This window comes from Lepidochelys kempii, chromosome 1 (genome assembly GCF_965140265.1).
Source record: "Lepidochelys kempii isolate rLepKem1 chromosome 1, rLepKem1.hap2, whole genome shotgun sequence".
In the NCBI taxonomy this organism is placed as follows: Eukaryota; Metazoa; Chordata; order Testudines; family Cheloniidae; genus Lepidochelys; species Lepidochelys kempii.
The window spans coordinates 193101153-193124552 of NC_133256.1; positions in this window are offsets into that span (position 1 = coordinate 193101153).

The window sequence follows — 23400 nt, forward strand, 5'->3', positions numbered from 1 at the left end:
AACAGTAGATAGGAAGGAATTATTTGGATTGGCATCAAGGGGACAGAAGTGGGAGCAAGGGGATAAAATGAAGTTTGGGACAATTGAGGATGAATATCATTTAAAAAAATACTGACAGTGAAATATATCAGATCTTTCCCATCTCTGATTACTGTCCTATTTGGAACAATTGCATAGACAGAAAGAGGGATATTTTTAAAAGCATGTGGAATGATACAGTATATCCTGTGTATCCCTGTAATGTCGTCTGATGGGAATCCTTGTAAATTAGTCACACTGAAAACTGAAGTCCCTGTGCAAGAACTTCGATACATAGAATTAATATTTGCTCTATCTACAGTGTAACAGTTACCACACAGCAGTATTTATATTGCTATACAACATATTTCCAGTCACTGTGGCATCTGGGTACCATCCTATTCTAAGTACAGTAAATTGATGCAGAATCTCTGATGTCAGTTACTTGGAGCAAATGTAGCCCTTTTAACAGTAACTACAGTACAGTAGGGACAAAAGTAATTCCCTTTGGCTGGGGTTTACCCATAAGAATTCCATGCCTTAGTGACTGTGTTCAAATACATGGCTGACAACCACCAAATACATGGCTATAGTTCCTGATTATTGGGACTGCGTTTTAGCCATCTAAATTGATCTCATTTTGCAAGCAGCTGCTCTGACTTTGGGGCCCACTAGCATCGGGAGAACAGTTCTCATCAAGCTGGTGTGCTTATTAGTACCTTGTCTGATCATAGTTGAGTTGTGTAGGAGCCAAGTGCCAATCAGAGATCTGTGCTGCCTTTATTTGCGATCAGCTTTAATGCAGGAAACATCATTTGATTCATTATCCCCAGCAATGTTGGGGTTTCCTAGTGATTTAACATGCTTGTAGTTCACTGTGCCACAATTTACAGCTTCTCCCTGAGTACCTCACACTCCTGTCCACTGTCTGGACATGCTAAATGAAAGGCATTTCTACAGCAGATAAGCACATTTTCTTCAAGGGGGGCTTTGAATTTTAAATGGTATGTTAAACCACATCCATAAGTTGTGGAGGATCATACTGCAAAAATACGGTTCGGCATCACAGCCATCTGTAAAACTTAATTACTGATGAGTAAGATGTGGCAATAAAAGCACAGCATGCTTCTATCGAGTGGCCTTATTAACGAAGGGGATCACAAAATTTGAAAATTAACCATCTGACAAATGAGAGACATTTGCATCCAAACAAAGAAATCCCAAAGAGAGACTTGCCCAGTTGGTGGTAATTTCCAAAGCCTGAAGATGTTTTACCTGGAAACAGGTTGGCTTCTGCATGAAGTTACCATTCAGGCACAATCACATTTGGGCTGAAAAGAGAGTTAAGTCTACAATATCCATCATCCAAGTTGGGATTTTCAAAGGAGCCTAAATGAGTTAAGTGTCCAACTCCCAATGAACTTCTATACTTAAGAGGCACTCACCCCCACTCTGGTGAGCCTGGGATAGATGCCTCTGTTGACTGTTATCGATTGTGGCATCCATTTATGTTTTCCATCAGTACCTGAGGTGAGATTTCATCAATCAATTTTAGGCACCCCACCAATTTTATATGTAGTTTAAAAAAAAGTCTTATGCAGCAGAATCTGATTTCTGGAACTGCAGAAGCAGCAGCAGCTTTGGTGGAGAGCTGCCAGTGTCACCCACCCACTGTATATGGGAAAAGATGAGTGAAGCGGAAAATGGAGACAGGCTGTTTTATTTAAAGGAATAAATAGAACGTTGTGGAAATGACAGGCTGGAACTGAAGACAATGGCAGGTAAGTTACAGTATCCCAAAAGCTCAAGGTTATTATAGTCACCCCAGATATATCCTCTGAGCTAAAGACCACAAGGTATTCATATAGATGGTTTGAGGGATGCATAACTGGCTTCAGTACATGAAAATAGTCCTCTCTCTGGTCTGTGTGGGAGGCCCCCGCTATTTTTTCCCCTATTTAATCAGCACATTCACTTAAAATTTGCTGACGGTTCTTGGACTCATAAGTAATAGTAATGTACCAGTTTCATCAAATCAAAATGAAACATGCAATTTAGAAAGCTAAATAGAGCAATAAAGTATGTGATTATTTAATAGAAAATAGGATTTAAGATCCTTCATGGCATCAGTCTACCACTGCATTTTGTTTGTAACATAGTCAAGTCTTCAGTTTCTAAACATGTCTTGCATATAAATATGTTTGTGTGGTACTGTACTGCTCATCCATTTTATCTGCAGTAATAGTGTGCTACAGTATACACAAGGCCAGATGATGCCTATTAGGCACAGGCTTGTGTTGGTGATGTGGAAAAAACAACTCCAGGACCTCTCAGAGCTCACTGCACTGCCCCTTATGACACTAAGGTGTGTTCCCTTCCATGGCAGGCCATTTCCTGGAAACATGGACGAGAACACACACCACCACCCAAAAGTTTGCTGTAATTGATGGGCGGTGATTTTTTTTTTTTAACCTCCGTTACAGTGTAAAGAAATAAAATAGAAGATGGGCAATCAACTACTGGAAAGCTCTCCCATCGACTTAACTACTCCAGCCCCCACAAGGCGCAGTAGGTATGTCGGTGGGAGCTCTCCCGCCAACGTAGCGCTGAACACACTGGCGCTTAGGTCAGTGTAACTTACGTCACTCAAGGGGGTGGTGTCGGCTTCCTCTACACTACAGCCTATGTTGGCAAAACTCAGGGGTGTAAATATTCCACCCCATTGAGGAAATAAATTATACCGGCATAAATGTTCATGTGCACAGCATTCAGGCGGTGGAAGAGCTTCTCCCGCCAGCACAGCTTATGCTGCTCATGGAGCTGGTTTTTGAATGCCAGACGCTTTACAGCGGCGCAGCTGTATGTATAGACATGGCATATTCCCATCTCTGAGCAACATAAGTTATACTGACATAAGTGGCAGTGTGTACATAGCCTTAGCATTGGGAGGGTTCCCGATGAATGGAGAGAAGCTGAAACAATATTCCTGTATTCTCTAGCAGGGAAATAGAGGTGATGGCGTGAATTACAGACATGAAGATGCTGAGGGCCACGTAAGTACCGAGTTTAATAGATCTGTTTTTGTCCTAGAAAAGATTTGGGAATCTTTAAGGAACAAAACTAGTTAGCTCATTATAAAGGGAGACTGTCAGTGCGGGGTTCAAGAAAAAGAGGCCTTGTCAGAAAAATCTGACAGAGTTCATTGATAAGGTGACCAAGAAATGAAATGAGGGTCATGAGGCTGCTGTAATTTAACCTGGGCTTCAGAAAGTCTTTTGACAAGGCTTTGCATGAGAAGTTAATGAGTGAAATGGTAGTTTCTGGAATCAGAGTCAGAATAATAACCTGGATAGAAAAGAGATTACTGAACAGAGAGTAGAGGAGCTCTGTAAACGGTGGCAAGTCCTTTGGATGGTCAAAATAAGATTTCTGACAACATTTGGTGCTGGACCTATTTGTATTTAACTCTTATTGCACATATACTGTCTGGAAAGTGGAATAAGTTGACACTTTGTTATATACAACATGCACTTTAAGAAGACCTTAACTGTGTCCTCTAGTTACACTGCAGGACAATAATTATACAATAAATGTTAAAGCATTTAGGCAGATTGAATGGAGGGTATAAATATTTTCTCTTGATACTGTGGGCCAGTTCCTGTGCTCTGGAAACAAAAAAGTTCGGAGGATGAAAGTTTTAGCAGACTTCTTGACATGATTAGTTAGCAGCACATGTCTGACTTTTCCCTTGGATTTTCACTGATCTGTATTCATTGATCTGGTTGTGAGATATTTGTTTGTCTGGACTTCCGACACACATGTCCAGTGTTCAATCTATACCTAGCCCTGCATCTGCGAGCTAGGTTTAAGCATTTAAAAATAAAAGTTTTTTTTTAAGGTGCCATGTTTTGACTTCACATCAAAAAATCGACTCCTTGATAATCTATTTACCTGAGAGGAGACAGCTCGTGCTGTTTATTATTGCCCTTCCTCACGTTGTGAGAGATTGTGGCTGGGCCCTACACGCCCACACAGTGAAGTAACAGACAGTAAGACCCCATCCCATTGAGTGGCATTGTGATGCAGAGATTGCCCTCTGGGTCATAATTCCTCCCCTGCTCCTGAGAGCTAGTTATTTCCTGCAGGGCTATACCAGTAGTTAATTACTAATGCTCCCCACCTCAGCACACACACACACACTCACTAGCTCATCCCCTCTGGTCAGTGAGAGAGTAGCTAAAGCTCTGAAAAGTACCCACCCACCTACTGCATGGAGGACGCAGTTACTCCTGTGCACTTTGGCCCAAGATTCAGATAGCCTTCACTGCAGCTGGGAGGTGCGATTCCAAGCTCAGGTAGACAGATAAGCTAGCTACACTCAAGCTAGTGTGCTAAAAATAGTAATGTGGCCACTGTGACATGGGCAGTGGCTCAAGCTAGCTGTCTGAGTATGAGCCTGTCCACCCCTCCCGGATATGTACTTGGGTGGCTAGCCCAAGCTGCCACTCATGCTAGCTCAAGCCAAGCTAGCATATGTCTACCGGAGCTGGGAATTGCATCTCACAGCTGTTGTATAGACATAGTTATAAGTCCCACTATACTCCCAAGTAAACCATTCACTGTGAATTGTTCATTCAGCCCTGTACAGCAATTAAAAGACAATGGTGATGTTTCAAAAGATGTCAAATTAAAGTTCAGGTAATTCCTATTGAGATATTTTTCACCACTGGAAATTTCAGCGCCACACTTAAAGGAAGGGTATGTCAATTTTGCCTCAATGTAGGTTATTTTTGCCACTTTAGAAAATACTGTCTTTCATTGTAAATCTATACACAGGTTTATGGTCACAAAGCCTTTCAGGCAGCGTTGCTCAGCCACATGGAGGCTCACTGTGCTAGATCTTGCACCTGGATCTCTGAATTTGTAAGCAGACGTGAGCGACCTCACGTGCAGCCAGATGGCTCCTGAGCGAATGTTTGCGTTGGTTGAAAATTCTAAGTTAACCCAAGTAAGGGCAGCATTTACTAACGCTCAACATTTTCATTCAGGATCATCTTACTTTTATAGTATCGCAATGAAAGAAGTGTTTTTTAATAAAATTCCACCTATTTTTGGCCAGATCACAGTCCTTCTGGGTGCCATATCAATGGAAACAAAGAACTCAGGGCAAACGGGTAAGCTAACAGACACAGGGTCCTGGTTTGACACTGAGTAAGGATAGCATAAGGAGGTATATAATTAAGGATACTTTGTGACACTGGCTGGTCTCCATTTTAGCAGGCCATTTTTGTTAAGGGATTAACAACAGGATGTTGAAGCCTTTTTCTTCTAGATCACAGACTCGAAAAGTAGGCCAAATGAGTAGCAGCCAAAAGCTGTTACCTTTTGAAAGAGGTTTACTGTGACATGAGTTTGGTGGCCGCAGCCCAGTTCCAAGTGGAGATATGTCCACATCACAAAGAAACCACTACAATAACTAGGTCTAACTGGCCCTTGCTGTTGACACGGTCATCAGAGTCTCCAAGGATTGGTTGACCATGGAGATGCAACTCCTCTCTCATCATTAGAATTAGTCTCTACAGAACAGAATTCTTGTAAGACACATACGATATGATACTCCATAGTTTTCTGTAGTTTCATTTTTTCCTGTTCATTTTTTAAAATCAGAATGAAAAACATAATTGGGAAGGAGGGACGAAGGGTAGATTGTTACCTAGCTGCTCAGGAAAGCAGTTTTGCTAGCTGAGTTGCTGATATTGAAGCAAAGTGACAACACAATTTTTCATTAATATAGAATCTGATTCTATTGTGGAGCAATTAATTTTGTGGTCCACAAACAAAAAGTTGACACCTGACTCCCAGCAGACAGGGGAGCACATTTTAATCTCACCCTTGCAAAATTCCTCTCGCCCACTCAAGCCAGGGAGTTTCTTTCTTGGCAGATGAGTAACAGATCATCAGTTTTCAACTATCAGTGGAAGTGGCAGATAAGCAGAGTTAGTGCTTGGGCCAGTCAATTTTCTTGTCAGTTTTGCAAGGCCATTTCAATCTGATTTATATGTCATTTCTACACACAGTTCCAAGGAGTAGATCCCAAAAACGTGGGGTTCAAAGGACATAAGTGATGGATACATTTGTTAAAGTCATAGGATGAAATATTGGCCCCAATGAAGGCAATCGGAGTTTTGCTGTGGACTTCAGTGGGGTCAGGATTTCACCCATGTACCTTATACAGCTCTCATTTGCATAGGCTTAAGGATGGTATTCACTAGAGTGACAGATGACTGGGCCTATAATACTGGGCTATACTTGTAGAAAGGTATCTACTCCTGCTCTAAGCCAAGAGACGTAGCAGGTGAATGTATCCTTGGTTCCTGTCTACATTGTGGAAGCAGTGTCATTCCAACATTTAGTCAGTCTCAGAAAAAAGGATTTCTAGCTAGGAATAGGTTTCAGAGTAACAGCCATGTTAGTCTGTATTTGCAAAAATAAAGGAGTACTTGTGGCACCTTAGAAACTAACCCATTTATTTGAGCATCAGCTTTCGTGAGCTACAGCTCACTTCATTGAATCCGATGAAGTGAGCTGTAGCTCACGAAAGCTTACGCTCAAATAAATGGGTGAGTCTCTAAGGTGCCACAAGTACTCCTTTTCTTTTAGCTAGGAATAGTGTCACCGCATCCACTGATTAGGAAGATGAGTTAGCAATTTGACTAAAAAAACCCCAGAAAACGCCTCATCATCAAAACCAAAACTTTTCGTGGAAATGTAACGTAGTTTCAGTAAAAATGTCATGGTAAGTTTTCTCCGGTCCTGGATCGACTGGGTGGAGACAGGGACTGGTGGAGAGAGGGGGAGAGAGTGAGGGCTTGTCTACACGCACAGCGCTGCAGTGGTGCAGTTGCACCAGTGCAGCTTGGTCACTGTAGCCCTTAGGCTATGTCTACACTGCACACCTTACAATGGCGCAGCCATGCCACTGCAGCCACGCCGTTGTAGGGTGTGCTATGTAGTCATTTTTTGTTGCTGGGAGAGAGCTCTCCCGGCAACAAAATAAGACCACCTCCAACGAGGGGTGGTAACTTCATTGCTGGGAGCGCGGCTCCCACTGACGAGGCACTTTTTGTAGTTAAAACTTTTGTCGTTTGGGGGAAGGTGTTTTTTCATAACCCCGAGAGACAAAAGTTTTAACGATGAAAGTGGCAGTGTAGACAAAGCCTAAGTGAAGATGCTAGCTACGCTGACTGGAGAGCTTTTCCCATCAGCATAGATACTTCACCCCCCTTCAGTTTGGATGAGCTATTACCAGCAGGAGAGTGAGTTTGTGTGTGTATGGGGGTGGGGGGGATGTGAGAAAACCTGGATTTGTGCTGGAAATGGCCCACCTTAATTATGCACATTGTAGGGAGAATGGTCACTTTGGATGAGCTATTACCAGCAGGATAGTGAGTTTGTGTGTGTGGTTTTTGGGAGGGGGGTGAGGGGGTGAGAGAACCTGGATTTGTGCAGGAAATGGCCCAACTTTATTATCATGCACATTGTGTAAAGAGTTCTCACTTTGGATGGGCTATCACCAGCAGGAGAGTGAATTTGTGTGGGGGGGTGGAGGGTGAGAAAACCTGGATTTGTGATGGAAATGGCCCACCTGATGATCACTTTAGATAAGCTATTACCAGCAGGACAGTGGGGTGGGAGGAGGTATTTTTTCATATTCTCTGTGTATAAATAAAGTCTGCTGCAGTTTCCACGGCATGCATCCAATGAAGTGAGCTGTAGCTCACGAAAGCTCATGCTCAAATAAATTGGTTAGTCTCTAAGGTGCCACAAGTACTCCTTTTCTTTTTGCGAATACAGACTAACACGGCTGTTACTCTGAAACCTGTCATTATGCAGGAGGACAATGGAAACAAGGCTTTTTCTGACAGATGTTGCCTGTGGGCATTAGTGCTTGAATGGGAAGACAATGGGAGCTATCAGCTGCTGGGTGGGTAAAGTCTGAAAGGGTGGAGTTGCTGGAAGCTTAGATTGTGACAACTGAGAAGTGAGGTTGGGATCACTATCAAGGGAGGGTACAGCAACTGAAAGAGAGATACAACAGCTCCCAGAAAGTTCCTAGTCTGAAAGATGGGTCAGCTAGTTAAGCTAAATATTTCTGTATAGGTAGATTTAGGCACTTATGGCCCCCCCCTTACTGTAGTATTTGAGCACCTCACAATCTTTATCCTTACAACACCCCTGTGAGATTAGGAACTGCTATTAAACCCATTTTACATATGGATAACAGTCAGACTAAATGACTTGCCCAGGTCGCACACAGGACATCTGTGGCAAAGAAGAAAATTGAACCAAGGTCTCCTGAATCCAAGGCTAGCACCCAAATCACTGGATCATGCTTATTCTCAGTTGATATCAGGTATTGAAGGGTGTGTTGTCAGTAGCTGAGGTTGAAAATACAAGCCTTTACATATTTTCTGGCAGCTGCTCAATGTGAACTAAAAAGAACACCCTGGTATATCACAGTGAAGAAGCAGTTCAGAGGAGCAAGTACATTTGACTGGATTTAAAATTAAAATAAACCCTCCCAGCAAGTAAGATAACTATTATCCCTTCACACTTATTTATATCCTGAAACTTGCAACAAACCAACAGTTGTCTCTTTTCTGATTTGCTGTGGATGAGATCTTCACTCTGGACTGGCCAGTATATTATATTTTTTATCTTGTTTAAAAAACAAACAAATACAACCCTCCCCAATCCCCCACCAACAAATGGATAGGTAGCATAAACATTGAAAGTCAGTTGAAGGGTGTGGAACTTATACAGAGAGGAAGCACAAGGGTGGGGTTGAAGCAGGAAAAGCACCCAGGCAGGGGTGTAAGATAAAGTAGAGAGGAGGCTTATGGTATTACACCAGTTCAGAGCCTCACCAATGTCCAGCACCAATTCTATCCCATCTGATTTTGACTCAAAGTGTGTAAGAAATTGACGGCTCCTACTTAAATATTTGCCACTCTGCTGATTTACCAGCAAAATAAGCCCATATATTTAGAGTGAAATGCATTATGGATACAGAGGTGTCATCACAGCATTAAAAATTCCACAGACAGGGCGAAATTGAAGTGAGACAGTATGCATTTTGGGGACTGAAAAAAAATGAACTCCCCTCGCTTCCCTCTGAAGGCCAGGTTAATTAATTGAGAAGGAAATGTCTTAACCACTCCTGTTCTCGTCCAACACTAGGTGGCACTGGTGATATACACAAACCTTTCCAGTTGCTTTTTCAAAATAGGCATAGACTGATACTTCAACTTTCAGCAGGCAGGAATATGGTGGAAAACAACCCTGAGATCTCTGTGCTTTATAAGCCAGAGTTTAGAAATACCTGCTGCCATATTGCGGAAGGGATGAGGAAGGATGACCCCCTCTCTCTCTCAGCAATGGCTGACCAGGCCTTGAGCTCGTTAACCTCACTTTCATGAGCTTAGTGATTACAAACCGGCTGATAGAGATGCTATGTTATGCATAACACTTCCTTTATAAACCATTCATGACGCTGTTCTATTACATGAGAGAGTTGCCAGAGGGCTGAGTGTCCGGGATACTGAGCTAGCAGTGCAGATTGATGGCATTAATATCCTTATCTTAACATGTAATTAGATGGGTTTGAAAGAGTTCACACTGAACATGGGTTAGGAGCATCACAAATTCCCCTCCACTCAACTGACTTTAAAAACTCCCCAAAGATCGCTTGTTTGCTTGCTCACTAATTCAAGGAAAGCCAAATAAAGCACATAACAATAAAAAGAAAAAGAAAAAACACCATTCTGTGGAGCTGATGCGTTCAAGTAAATGAAGCCACAAATTTCATATGTGCAGAAGATAAATCAGTTGGGTGTGACCGAGATAATCAAAGCAGCAGCAACATGCATTGAATTTACAAGTACTGTAATTAGCGTCACCAGCTGGTCTCCATGGTTTACAATTAACTTCTTGCTGCTGGTTGAGGCAGCCCAGAATCAGGGTGTCTCAAAGATGGGGAGTTTATTTAACCTAAGGACTGAAAGTAACTCAGCCTCTTTTAATATAAATATGGCAATAGTGACTATTTTATTTCCAGGTGAATACACTTCTTCAGAGCACCATGCTTCAGTCTCAGATCCTTTTCTTGGGATGGCAATCTGTGTCCATGCTCTTGTCTGTGGAACACACAGGACAGCCACTCTGTGTTGGTTTTTTATGCTTCTCTGCCCCTTCTCATAGACCGCTCATGTCGTCAGTAGCCTCTGCCTCCATGAAAGCAACGGCAGACAATCGTTTTGCGCCTTCTTCCGTGCGGGCGCCAGACTGCTTTCAGCAGACAGTGCGGTAGGGCTGCACACTGTCGTCATTGAACGACCGCTTCCGCTGCCATTCTGCTCTCTTGGTGCTATGAATCCACCTCGCAGGTCCTCTATATGACCATCCTCATCCACCGCTTGCACTGCAACTCTGCTCGGCTGCTCTTGTCTCGCCGTACCATGGCAAGCGTGCAGCCCACTCAGCTGTTGTGTCCTGGCAGCAGACGGTGCAGTAGGTCTGCAAAACTGGTCATCCAACCACCGCTTCCCCTGCAACTCTGCTCTCCTGCAGACGCCATACCACAGCAAGCATGGAGCCCACTCAGATCACCACGGCAGTTATGAGCACTGTAAACACCTTGCGCATTATCATGCAGTATATACAGAACCAGAACCTGCAAAAGCAGGCAAGGAGGCGATGGCAACGTGGAGACGAGAGTGATGAGGACACGGACACAGACTTCTCTCAAAGCATGGGCCCTGGCAATTTGGCCATCCTGGTGGCAGTGGGGCAAGCTCATGCCATGGAACGCCAATTCCGGGGCCAGGAAACAAACACAGACTGGTGGGACCGCATAGTGTTGCGGATCTGGGATGATTCCCAGTGGCTGCAAAACTTTCGCATGCGTAAGGGCACTTTCATGGAACTTTGTGACTTGCTTTCCCCTGCCCTGAAGCACAAGAATACCAAGATGAGAGCAGCCCTCACAGTTCACAAGCGAGTGGCGATAGCCCTCTGGAAGCTTGCAACACCAGACAGCTACCAGTCAGTTGGGAATCAATTTGGAGTGGGCAAATCTACTGTGGGGGCTGCTGTGATCCAAGTAGCCAGTACAATCACTGAGCTGCTTCTATTAAGGGTAGTGACCCTGGGAAATGTGCAGGTCATAGTGGATGGCTTTGCTGCAATGGGATTCCCTAACTGTGGTGGGGCCATAGACGGAACCCTTATCCCTAATTTGGGACCGGAGCACCAAGGCAGCCAGTACATAAGCCGAAAGGGGTACTTTTCAACAGTGCTGCAAGCACTGGTGGATCATAAGGGACGTTTCACCAACATCAACGTAGGATGGCTGGGAAAGGTACATGATGCTCGCATCTTCAGGAACTCTGGTCTGTATGAACAGCTGCAACAAGGGGCTTACTTTCCACACCAGAAAATAACCGTTGGGGATGTTGAAATGCCTGTAGTTATCCTTGGGGACCCAGCCTACCCCTTAATGCCATGGCTTATGACGCCGTACACAGGCATCCTGGACAGTAGTCAGGAGCTGTTCAACTACAGGCTGAGCAAGTGCAGAATGGTGGTAGAATGTGCATTTGGACGTTTAAAGGCGCGCTGGTGCAGTTTACTGACTCACTTAGACCTCAGCAAAACCAATATTCCCATTGTTATTACTGCTTGCTGTGTGCTCCACAATATCTGAGAGATGTTTATGGCGGGGTGGGAAGTTGAGGCAAATCGCCTGGCCGCTGATTATGCGCAGCCAGACACCAGGGCAATTAGAAGAGCACAGGTAGGCGCCCTGTGTATCAGAGAAGCTTTGAAAACCAGTTTCATGACTGGCCAGGCTACGGTGTGACAGTTCTGTTTGTTTCTCCTTTATGGAAACCTGCCCCCTTGATTCACTCTACTTCTCTGTAAGCCAACCGCCCTCCCCTGCCCCCTTCGATCACTTATTGCAGAGGCAATAAAGTCATTGTTGTTTCAAATTCATGCATTCTTTATTAATTCATCATACAAATAGGGGGATAACTGCCAAGGTAGCCCGGGAGGGGTAGGGAGGAGGTAAGCACTGGGTGGGGTGGGGGGAGGAGGGAAGGACAAGGCCACACTGCACTTCAAAACTTATTGAATTCCAGCCTTCTGTTGCTTGGGCAGTCCTCTGGGGTGGAGTGGTTGGGTGCCCGGAGGCCCTCCCCGCATTCTTGGCGTCTGGGTGAGGAGGCTATGGAACTTGGGGAGGAGGGCGGTTGATTACACAGAGGCTGCAGCGTGGTCTGTGCTTTTCCTGCACCTCAACCATATGCCGGAGCATATCAGTTTGATCCTCCAGTAGCCTCAGCATTGCTTCCTGCCTCCTTTCATCACGCTGCTGCCATCTCTCCTGTTGCTCCAGCCATCTGTCCTCACGTTCATTTTGTGCTTTCCTGCACTCTGACATTGCTTGCCTCCACGCATTCTGCTGGGCTCTTTCAGTACAGGAGGACTGCATGAGCTCAGAGAACATTTCATCATGAGTGCGTTTTTTTCGCCTTCTTCTCTGCGCTAGCCTCTGGGACGGAAATGATAGGGGGAATGTTGAAACTTTTGCAGCTGCAGGAGGAAAAAATGGGAGAGTAAAATTGAAAAAGATGCATTGGCCATTTAAAAGGAGGGGCTGATGTTTTCGGGTTAACGTGCAGCTCAAACCCAACTAAACCTCCCCACAACCAATTCTCTGGGATGATGGCTTCACCCCTCCCCACACCGCGTGGCTAACAGCGGGGAGGATTTCTTTTCAGCCACAGGCAAACAGCCCAGCAGGAAAGGCCACCTCTGAATGTCCCCTTAATAAAATTCCCCTATTTCAACCAGGTGCCCATGAATGATATCACTTTCCTGAGGATAACACAGAGAGATAAAAAAGGATGTTGCTTGAATGTCAGCAAACATTCAGGACCACAAGCTGCCAAGCTTTCTTATGCAATGATTCCAGAATATGTGCTACTGGCCTGGAGTGGTAAAGTGTCCTACCATGGAGGACGCAATAAGGCTGCCCTCCCCAGAAACCTTTTGCAAAGGCTTTGGGAGTACCTCCAGGAGAGCTTCATTAAGATGTCCCTGGAGGATTTCCGCTCCATCCCCAGACATGTTAACAGACTTTTCCAGTAGCTGTACTGGCTGCGAATGCATCCCAAGTCTGCAGGGCAAATTAATCATTAAACACGCTTGCTTTTAAACTGTGTATTATATTTACAAACGTACACTCACCAGAAGTGCCTTTTCTGCCTTCAAGATCCGGGGGCCCGGATTGGGAGGGTACTAGCTCCAGGGTGATAAACAGTTCCTGGCTGCCAGGGAGAATGGTTTTTCCACTTGTCTGGTGTGCGCTATCATCTTCCTCGTCCCCAGAAACCTCAACCCTGTTGCGTGAGACTCCCTTGCAGAAGTCTACGTACAGGTGTGGGATAGTTGTAGGGGCACGCCCTAAAATTGCATGCAGCTCATCATAGAAGCAGCATGTCTGGGGCTCTGACCCCAAGCGGGTGTTTGCCTCTTTGGTTTTTTGGTAGGCTTGCCTGAGCTCCTTAAGTTTCACGTGGCACTGCTATGGGTCCCTCTGATAGCCTCTGTCCTTCATGCCCTTGGAGATTTTTGCAAAAATTTTGGCATTTCGTCTTTTGGAATGGAGTTCTGATAGCATGTATTCATCTCCCCATACAGCGATCAGATCCAGTACCCTCCCATTCAGTTCATGCTGGAGCTCTTTTGCGATTCTGGGATTCCATGGTCCCCTCTGCTGATGAGATCTGCACGGTCACTCGTGCTAATCAGCTTGCCATGGTGGCCAAACAGGAAATGAAATTTAAAAGTTTGCAGGGCTTTTCCTGTCTACCTGGCCAGTGCATCCGAGTTGAGAGTGCTGTCCAGATAGCTCCCGGAGGCCAATGCCGTTGAATTGCATCCACACTACCCCAAATTCAACCTGGTAATGTCGATTTCAGCACTAATCCCCTCGTCGGGGAGGAGTACAGAAATCAATTTTAAGAGCCCATTAAGTCAACAAAAATGGCTTCGTTGTGTGGACGGGTATAGGGTTAAATCGATCTAACGCTGATAAATTCAACCTAAATTTGTAGCGTAGACCAGGGCTAAGATTCTTTGATTTTTCTTCAGAGCCTCTGCATGGAGGAAGGTAAGGTTATCCTGTTAGATTTTTTCCCCATAAATTGCTTCACTAACTGGCCCTAATGGGGCTTTACAGAGGCTGCCTCTGTAAAGGTCTAAGGCCCAAAGCGGCTGTAGGGTAATGATGAACAGGTCCTTCATATATTCTGGGTGTTGCTGTTTTTTTAAACCAAATAGCTGAAAAATAGTCAGGGCAGAGTCTCTCAGCTCCTTGGAAGTGCATTTCGAAAGATTGTTCTTCCCTCCAGAGTCTTTTCCTCATAGTGCTACTGCATCCAGTGTTGTAAGTTGCTTTGTCTTGTCTTATGTAACATGATGGAAATGGAGTTGGCACCTAACTCTAAGAAACTGTATTGAGTTTTCTGAGAAAAACATGCTTCAACTGATGGATTTATTATTATAGATCATGCGAATTCACCGATTACTGCAAACAAGGTTAGTAAAGTAAACCCCCAACAAGAGATACAGGCAAGCAGAATTCTCTATCCCCCACCCTGTATTGCCATTTAAAATGCAGTGGACCAAGGAAGAAATAAGAAGGACTAATAATGGCGTACAAAACTAAACATTTTTGCCAGATTATGATGGGGCATTTGAGGATATTTTCAAATGTCAGTTTGTCACATACTGAAATATTTATATATGTTTGATAGAGGAATTGATGTACAGCCTCAACTGGGAAAACCCCCCCACACATTTAAAGATTAAACTAACTACAAATACCATAGCAATTGTTTTCCAAACTATAACAATAAAGTGATAATACCTTCTCTCCTGGTAAACAAGGTAGTAAATGCTCAATAATTATCTACAATGATAACAGTCACTTTTTCTGAATGCCTCTGAAACCAGCCCTGGGACCAAGTCTGAGACATAGATCAACCAGTACTAGGAGAACTGCTGCAAAAACAACAAAAAATAAATAAAAATACATAATGTGACTTGGAGATTTTCAGGAGGTGGTAAGAAATGGAAGTTTCCTTTAGTTCTATACAGACAAAGGTGATTATGATAACAAAAGTCTCCCTTCTTCTAGTCCCCTGTGATCCCTAGGTAGCAAAAGTGCCTGTCAGGAAAGGGGAATAGGTTGTCAGTGGTTAGACAATTCAGATTTTCATGCTTCACCAACTACAGAAGATAATCTACTCAGTGTCTGATTTTTTTGGCTGATGCTCTCAAGTTGCAGCCAGTTCTGTACCAGAGGGGAAAAAAGGTTGAGAAAAATGAAATACTTTTAAAAACACACATTTTTAAAGAGCGTCTGTTTTCCCAAAGCCCTTCAGTGAACAGTGAAAGTTAGTGGAAAGTCCAAACAGCTCAAAGCAGCACAACTTACACAAGAAAGAGCATGCTTTTGGAGATGATGCTGGGCCAAATTCTCTGCTGGTGTAAATTGGCACAGCTATACTCAAGCCATGACACTGCAGAGAATTCAGCCTCATGTGTGAGCTGGGTGAAAGTGAGAGGGAGTGTTCAAGAGCATAACTTCTTCACCTCTACTAAAAGCAGGAGAGGACATCCCCTCAACAATCCCTCACCCTGGTGAGGAGGAGGACACTCTCCTAGACCTCTCTTGCCTCCTGATTGGTGAGGAGAAGACTAATAGGATTTTGAATTTAGAAGAGGAGGAGCCTGGCTGAGAAGTTTCTAGGGCTCCCCCAGCGTTCCTGGAAACAGCTGGAGCAGCAACCACATCTGACGGGGAATAAGTGTTATCCCTGCTGGGAGTCATCCTCTTTTCTAAAATATGATCTATCTTCTTTAGTTTCCCCCTTCCCTCCAGCAGAACAGGAGGAGACCTATTCCCTTCCAATGACACGTAAGTCATACATAATTGATTCTGCACAAAAATCCCTTTGTAATAGTCTTTAAATCTTTCAAAATGTAGAAACCTGTGCCGGGTATTTCAGACTTTTCCATGAAAGAGGAAAGACATGGTTCCCCCAGTTTCCTTTGTTTTTACAGCAACAGATTTTCCATCCTAAAGAAGCATAACAGTGCAGCAGTTCTAGGTATGGGGAAATCAGGACCACTGTAGAGGTGTACCATACAGACACTTTGCTTGGCAGATATAGGCCTACTGCCTGGGGATATGAACTCCCTTTCAGGCACAACTCTTCTTTGTCCCCATTCTCCTCCTCTTTCTGTATCTCACTACAAGACCTATCACCACATGATGATGAGACCAGGGATGAAAGCTCACTAAAACTGATGAGCTCCCCATCATATGTTGCTCTCTTTCATCCACTGCCTGTGAGGTATTGGAGTATGACTTTGCTCATGCCTGGAATGTGGCCAGCCAGTGTTTAATAGTTCCCAGTAACAGTAATCAGCTCTTAAGGACTGAGAGTTAAGAAGGATAACATATCTGAATGAAAGCTACAATCCCATTGCAAAGAGTTGCATTTGCTTAAAGCCAGATGGGCAGAAAGTAGAGAAATGCCCCCTCAGTGAGGGAGCAAGCAATGAAGAAGGCCATCAAAGGGCCTGGATGATTCTGATGGGGGAGAAAGATGATAAAATGTTAGGCAACTGAATTCCTTGTAGGTAGGGAAAGATGGGAGCTGGAGACCTTTAACACATGATCAGGGCTTCCCAATGATACAGTTTAAGTAAAACAACCTGAATTGGACTAAGTGACTGTTAGCAAGAAAAGCACTTCTGCACGTTCTCAAAGGAAGGAAGCCAAGGCAGGAGAAAGCTACTCACCTAAGGATTGAGAAAAAAGTGCAGGAAGGGTGGAGACTGCAATAAATCTGTGACTCAGATGAGTCCTAGTAAGACAATGATCTTTGTTTCCCAGCCACAGTCATATGACATGGATCACGATTACAAAGATCATGTTGTGACCTCTCACAACAACCATGACTCACTGGAACAAAGAAACTGTGGACCAAAAGGGAGGTCAGAAGACAAAACATCAACAAAAGCTGGACCTCAGAAAGGGAACTCACTGGTCTAAAAATAAGAACAGCCTAGGAAAGGTCAATATCACCAGCTCTAGTGGCTACTGATCTCTCTCCACTTTTAAGAATTAAAAACCCCAACAAATGCAAATCACACAGTAGCCAATACAACCACAAACTCAGCCAGTTTATAAGGCACAGAAACATGTCTAGGATGGAAGTTAGGGTATTGGACATCAGTCAGCAACTACCGGTTTCTGAGCTTTAATGGTGTTCTGCTCACACAAGCACCTCTTGTTCTCAAAACAGCTTCTTCTGTAGTGCCACCTTCTGTGGCTAGTGATTTTCATTGTCAGTGACTGGGTTGGGTTTCTGTTCATTCATAGTCTGGGGGCCTTAGTTACTTCAATTGAAAAAAGTATTACTGTTTAAGAATTGCCCAGGCATCACACCTTTTAGTACAGATAGAACAGAGGGCTGAGAGAATAAACAACCCAGGTCTAATAACTAGATTTCTTCAATAGTCTGAGGAAACTCAGAGTTGCTGCAGCCTTTGGCAAGAGGGTATCCCTGGTGTAGTTAAAAGACAGCTCCTTTTTCCCTGTCTATGAATTAATTAAAAATCATATTACATTAATATCAAACATTGATATTACGTGATGTGCCAGAGACAGTAGTAAAATGAGGAACTTGATGGAATCTAATATTATAATTAAAATGTGCACAGGGAAGTCAGCTATAAGGGATACAGCTTTGGGCAAAATATTGTAAGCTTTAATGAGAGAGTTCACCTCATGAGCAATCCTGTTAGGAAAGAAAGGGTTTGCATTCATATTGATTTCTTTTAGTTTAAGTGATAAATTGAAGCAGCAAGGCTAATGTTGGCAATCAAGTATGCTTATGCTATCAAGTTAGTGAAATGCATCTGTGCTGAAAGAGGTAGTAAATTAAAGGAACTGAAACCCAATAGTGTGTTTATAAGGACACTTGACCACAGAGTGGAATTAATCAGAAGTGTAACTATTTGATTAATGATGCACAGACTCAACTCAGCCATACATACTAAGGTCCCTCTATTGTTGTCAAAACAAGCAAAACAGAAATGCAAGATTTATACAGCTGTTCCAGCCTGGTGAGAACAATAGTTCTTGAAGTGACTTTGCATTGTATAATGGACTATTAAAACAAGTTTAAAGAGCATCAAAGAATATGGAGGGACTTCATATAAGTTATATGAACTTTAAACTGGACATTTCAACAGTTAGCGGAGTGTTGAAGGAGAAATTGAAAAACTGGCCAAGGGATACACTGTATAGGGCCCCATGGAAAGTGACTTGCTGAGGTAAGTTGCTGACTGGAGTAAGTCAGCCAATGTTTAAAATAAGTCCCAAGGTGCCTGTAGCAACTATTATGGCCAATTTGTCTTATAAAAGCTAGAGTGACAAGATGTGTTAAACAAAGAGACTGGAAAATTCCAGTCCCAGCTTCAGGAACTCAAAAGCAGATGTCTCATTCCCTGATTGGATGGTGAGAGAGGATGACTCATTTTTGTTGGACATTTCATATCTTTGGAAGACATAGGGGTCATAATCTAATTGGTCCACACCAACATCTCCAAAAAGGGGAACCAAGATGGGTCACTCAACAGAAATAGGATAAAATGGCTTATCTCCTTCAGCACATCACTTCCCAAAAATGAAAGACACCTGGAAGGGAAAAGGCTGAGGTTCTGGACTGGCTATCTGGGATTCCTCCTGGTGACATCAAGTACCTACCTCAGATAGGAACCTTTAACTCTTTCAATTTTCCAGCAATTTGGGTTGCCTACTAGCACACTAGGAAAACATGGGCAAAGCATAGGAGGGGCATGCTGGAGGCCTTACACCTGCACCCCTAAACTGCAAGTTTCAGTCAGGCACGGAATCCCCTCCCCATGCATGGCCCTCTTGGCCTGGCTGGAGCTGCTCCCCCCACCCCCAAACATAGAAGTCATACTATGCCTATGTAGGAAAAGACTACAGCTGTGTCTGTCCTGTGCTCCACCTGAGTTTGCAGGGCTCACTCCTGCTGTGAATGATAACTGATGAAAACTGATGGCTGAACAAAGATCTGGTGATAAGTAATACAGACTCTCTTGGATGATGGCCCAATTCAGTCAAATGAACACTTCCTGAAACGGAGTACCTAATTACTAAGGAAGTGTACATGCTTGTGTATGTGTTTTAAAGATTGTAACACACTTACTGTGTGTCTTTGTTTCCAGTCAAGATTGTTGTAATGTAGCTTTCAAACTGAAGAAGTTACTCTTGTTACTTCAAACTGTAGAACTGTACATGTGTCTACCAGATTTAATGGTTTTATATAGCATTTCAAGTTCCTGGTGTATACAGACATAAAATGAGATCAAGTGTGCAAACTTCTTATACTGCACTTGGTCTATTCAGTCTGTCATAAACGCAGAAGTTTATTTTAGGTAGTTAGGATCGTTAGCCAGCTCCTAGGGCTAATATTCATTGGGAAATAGGGTAAAACAGTTGACAACTCTAGATCTATTGGGATGGAGACATTGGTTAATAGGCATGTAAGTAATTGACCAAACTGTTTTGTGATCTAGCTTGGGATTGTTTTTCATCTATTGTGTTAACAATGCTGAAGTTGATAACAAATTGACATAAGCAAGGGTCCATCCTGAGGGACCCTGTCAAAAATCTAAACAAAAGTCATCTTCCCAAGATAATTGAGTATAAGTGTTATTGTCTATTGTGGTTGTGTAATTTGATTCTGATAAATCTAAATGATTATATTGACCAACTTTCTAATGTATGGACTAAATATAATTTTTGCCTTCTTATAGCCTACATTTGTTGCTATTGTGAAGGATATTTAATACACTCTATAAAACAAATTCCAATGCTTGAGTCCATTTTCTTTAGTTAAGCAATCAAAATTAAAAGGACCCTAAGAAAGGTGGTACAGGTAATCAGTTAAGCAGTTGCTTAATGAAGGCTTGTTTTATACCCTAACTTTCTTATAAAGACTGCACAAGCCACCGTCATCATAATTCCGGATGTCCTCAGGCAACTGAGTCCACATGGGGTTTGTTTGCATTTAATCTTCTCCCCTGCCATCAGGCTGATGCTCAGGAGGTGGCTATGGTGTATGATCTCAGAGCACATGGGAGATTGGGAACCATGCACACGTTGAAAGCTAACTACAGTTCCATATCTCTGTAGATGCAAAGTAGATTATTTCACATGGCATTACTGACAAACAGGGCACTGTGCTCTCTGCCTTGCATATGATCATCTCTCTCTAGGTTTGGCTACCACTGACGCTAACCAGTTGAGTTTGTGACAGACGAGGAGCTGTACTGTAATAATTCATGAATACTGTATGTGACTTGGTTATTGGGATCTTTCCTGTATTAATATTGGTTTAGTTTAATAGGGGGTTGTTGTAAAAACAGGCAACTCTCTCCCCATCTGCAGGGGTGATGTTATTAGAAAGCTATTCAAGATTGTTGGGCTTTAGGTAATAAAGCCACATGTGGACTGTTTAGGGTTTTAAAATCCTCTCTCATGTTATACTTTGTTCCTACTATTAAGATTAAATGGGGGCCCTTAGACAAGGCTGTCTGGTCATGCTATACATCACGAATGAGACTCCTTTAGGGAAGAACTGCAGGTGCCAAACCCAGCTGGACCTGCTGGGTAAGCACAACTGGTACCCACAGTACCGCAGTCCAGGACCCAGTCCAAGAGTGGGAGAACTGTGGAATTTCACACCAGAAAAGGTGAGAGGATAATGCCTAAAGCCTAAATGGGTGCACTCAGAGAACCCAGATATGGGACAGATGTGCATCTAGATCTGTAACTAGGGCAAAGTTAATCTCAAAAGGCGGCTATAAGGAACATTCTAAAGAACAGAACCATACGGGCACTACTCACCCAAGGCCTGAGGGCCCACAGTTGATCCAACACAAGTGTAATGAAGGATGGGGCTAGAGACTATGTTTGGTTGATTAAATAGGATTATGTCTATGGGTAGTTCCCTGGAATGGTTGATCACCGACACCACGCCATATGGCTGCCCTCCAGCGATCAGCTTACTTGCAACTAGTACAGGAAGGACTTGCGGCTGGGGGAAAGAGAAGAGTTATCACAGATGGCTGGATGAGTCAGACATATCAAACCTAGTTCATCACTAAACAGATTTTGTGCCCCACACAGCCTGCAGCTGCCACAAGGCCTGAAGCAAAAAGAAGCTACTGAAATTTTGTGGCACCACCATTAGGCTTTTGTGAAGTACCCCAAAGCAATACAGAGAAAACAATGCCTTCAGGATTCATGAGCATCTAAAGTCTGCTACAGTATTCAGGTAGCCCGTGTGGTCTATGGTATGCATGCCACAGCTAAGATATGGGCTTACTTAGTTTTAAGCTTCTGTAGGATGACCTGAATTTGAAAAGAAAAGAAAGAGGAACATCTTGTAATATTGGAAAAAAGCTGATCAGCGAGATAAAATAATAGAAAGTTAAATATGATAACAAAAGCAAGGGAAAAAAATTCAGGCCAAAGAGACATGTCAGAAGGAAATAAAGAGGGTAGAAATGAAATATAGACATAAGTGAAGGTGGAAAGTTCCAGATATATTTATTGCCCTTGGTGATACAGGTGTTTTATCTCAGTGTTCCAATTCAGTGAAACATTTAAGCTTACATTTCAACCCAATGCACCAGATGAAATTTACCAAAAACATACTTAGATCAGAATGATTATTATTGCCACAATAAAAGAACTACATAGTTTGAATGTGTATATAATAGGTTGGCCTTCAGTGACGTGCTCTTTTCAGAGCAGTTGATAAATGGGAGCCATAAATTAAGGTACTTGTCTGTCATTTTCAAACTTGGCATCTTCCCCCACTCTCAGTGCTTTGCAAACCAGTTTAGTCTGGTCACACAGTGTATGGCTGACTCATTGTTTGAGACCAACATCACTGTAGCTCAGTTGTCCCTCTAAAACCCCTATATTTTTCCATGCAAAAGGACCCCAAAGCAGTTTAATCAAAATGTTTTGTGAAAACAATTCAATTTTTCCACAAAACATTTTGAAAAAAATACAAGAATTTTCTTTTTGTTTCAAATTGCGATTTTCATTTCATCAGTTTTCAAAAACTGAAAACATCATATTTTTCAATTTTCAGTTCGCCAACATGGCGAAAGTGAAACCATTTTCAAATTCAGGTGCGTACTTGTGGAATTCATGGTATTCCCCCTGCCTGGGTTTAGACTATTCAAGAGAGAAACCCAAAACACTGGCTTTGCAGAATGCGCCTTACAGGGTTAAGTTCTGCCTTGTCATAGTAAGTTACATCACAAGTATTGCACAACCGACTATGGCATAAAACCAACAATCTCAATGCACTAGGAATTGGAAAAGTGATTTTCAGAAATATTCTCTCCCATAGCAGATATAAAGAAAATGGTACATTATGTAGAGATGCTGGGTAAATAACTTAGATCCAAGTCCACACAAAATTAGATGCTTCAGGACAATTTGGTAAGGCCAACTTTTCAGACTTAGGTGCCTAACTTTAGGCATCTAAGTAAGTGGTCTGATTTTGAGAGGTTCTCCATATCAAACAGATCCTGGTGGACTTTAATGGGAGCTGCAGGTGTCTGCCTCTGGAAAAAAGAATCAGGCCAATTATTTAGGTGTTTAACTTTGGACACCCCAAGTATGACAAAATCTTCATAGTTCTGATATATTGAGGAACTATTCTTTTGATAGGTGGTTGAACAAAAGACCTCTATATCATGCCCTACTGTTTTGGCTTGGGGTGCATGCCATTGCAAGAATTGACCACTGTAAAAATTAATTTTGAGATAATCTGACAACTTCATTAATATTTGTAACACAGTTAGAGATCCTCAGCTGACTTCAGTGGGCTTTGGATCAGGTCCCAAGCCCAATGTGCTATCAATAACTATCCTCTTATCATCTGTTACTGACAAATCCATGAAAACACTAGGTCAGAAATCCCAAGCCCCACATTTACGTATAATTTTAAGGATCTGGATAATTGGGTTTTTTAAAGCCCAAACTCAGCATTCATTTTGCTTTCAAACTTTCCCCACTGTATTTGGTTTATCTGTGGGCCTTTGTTTTTATTTACACTGGATTTTCAACATATGCTATTTACTGCTATTTCCCCCTTCTTTCCAGAGGATTTATCATTGAGATAT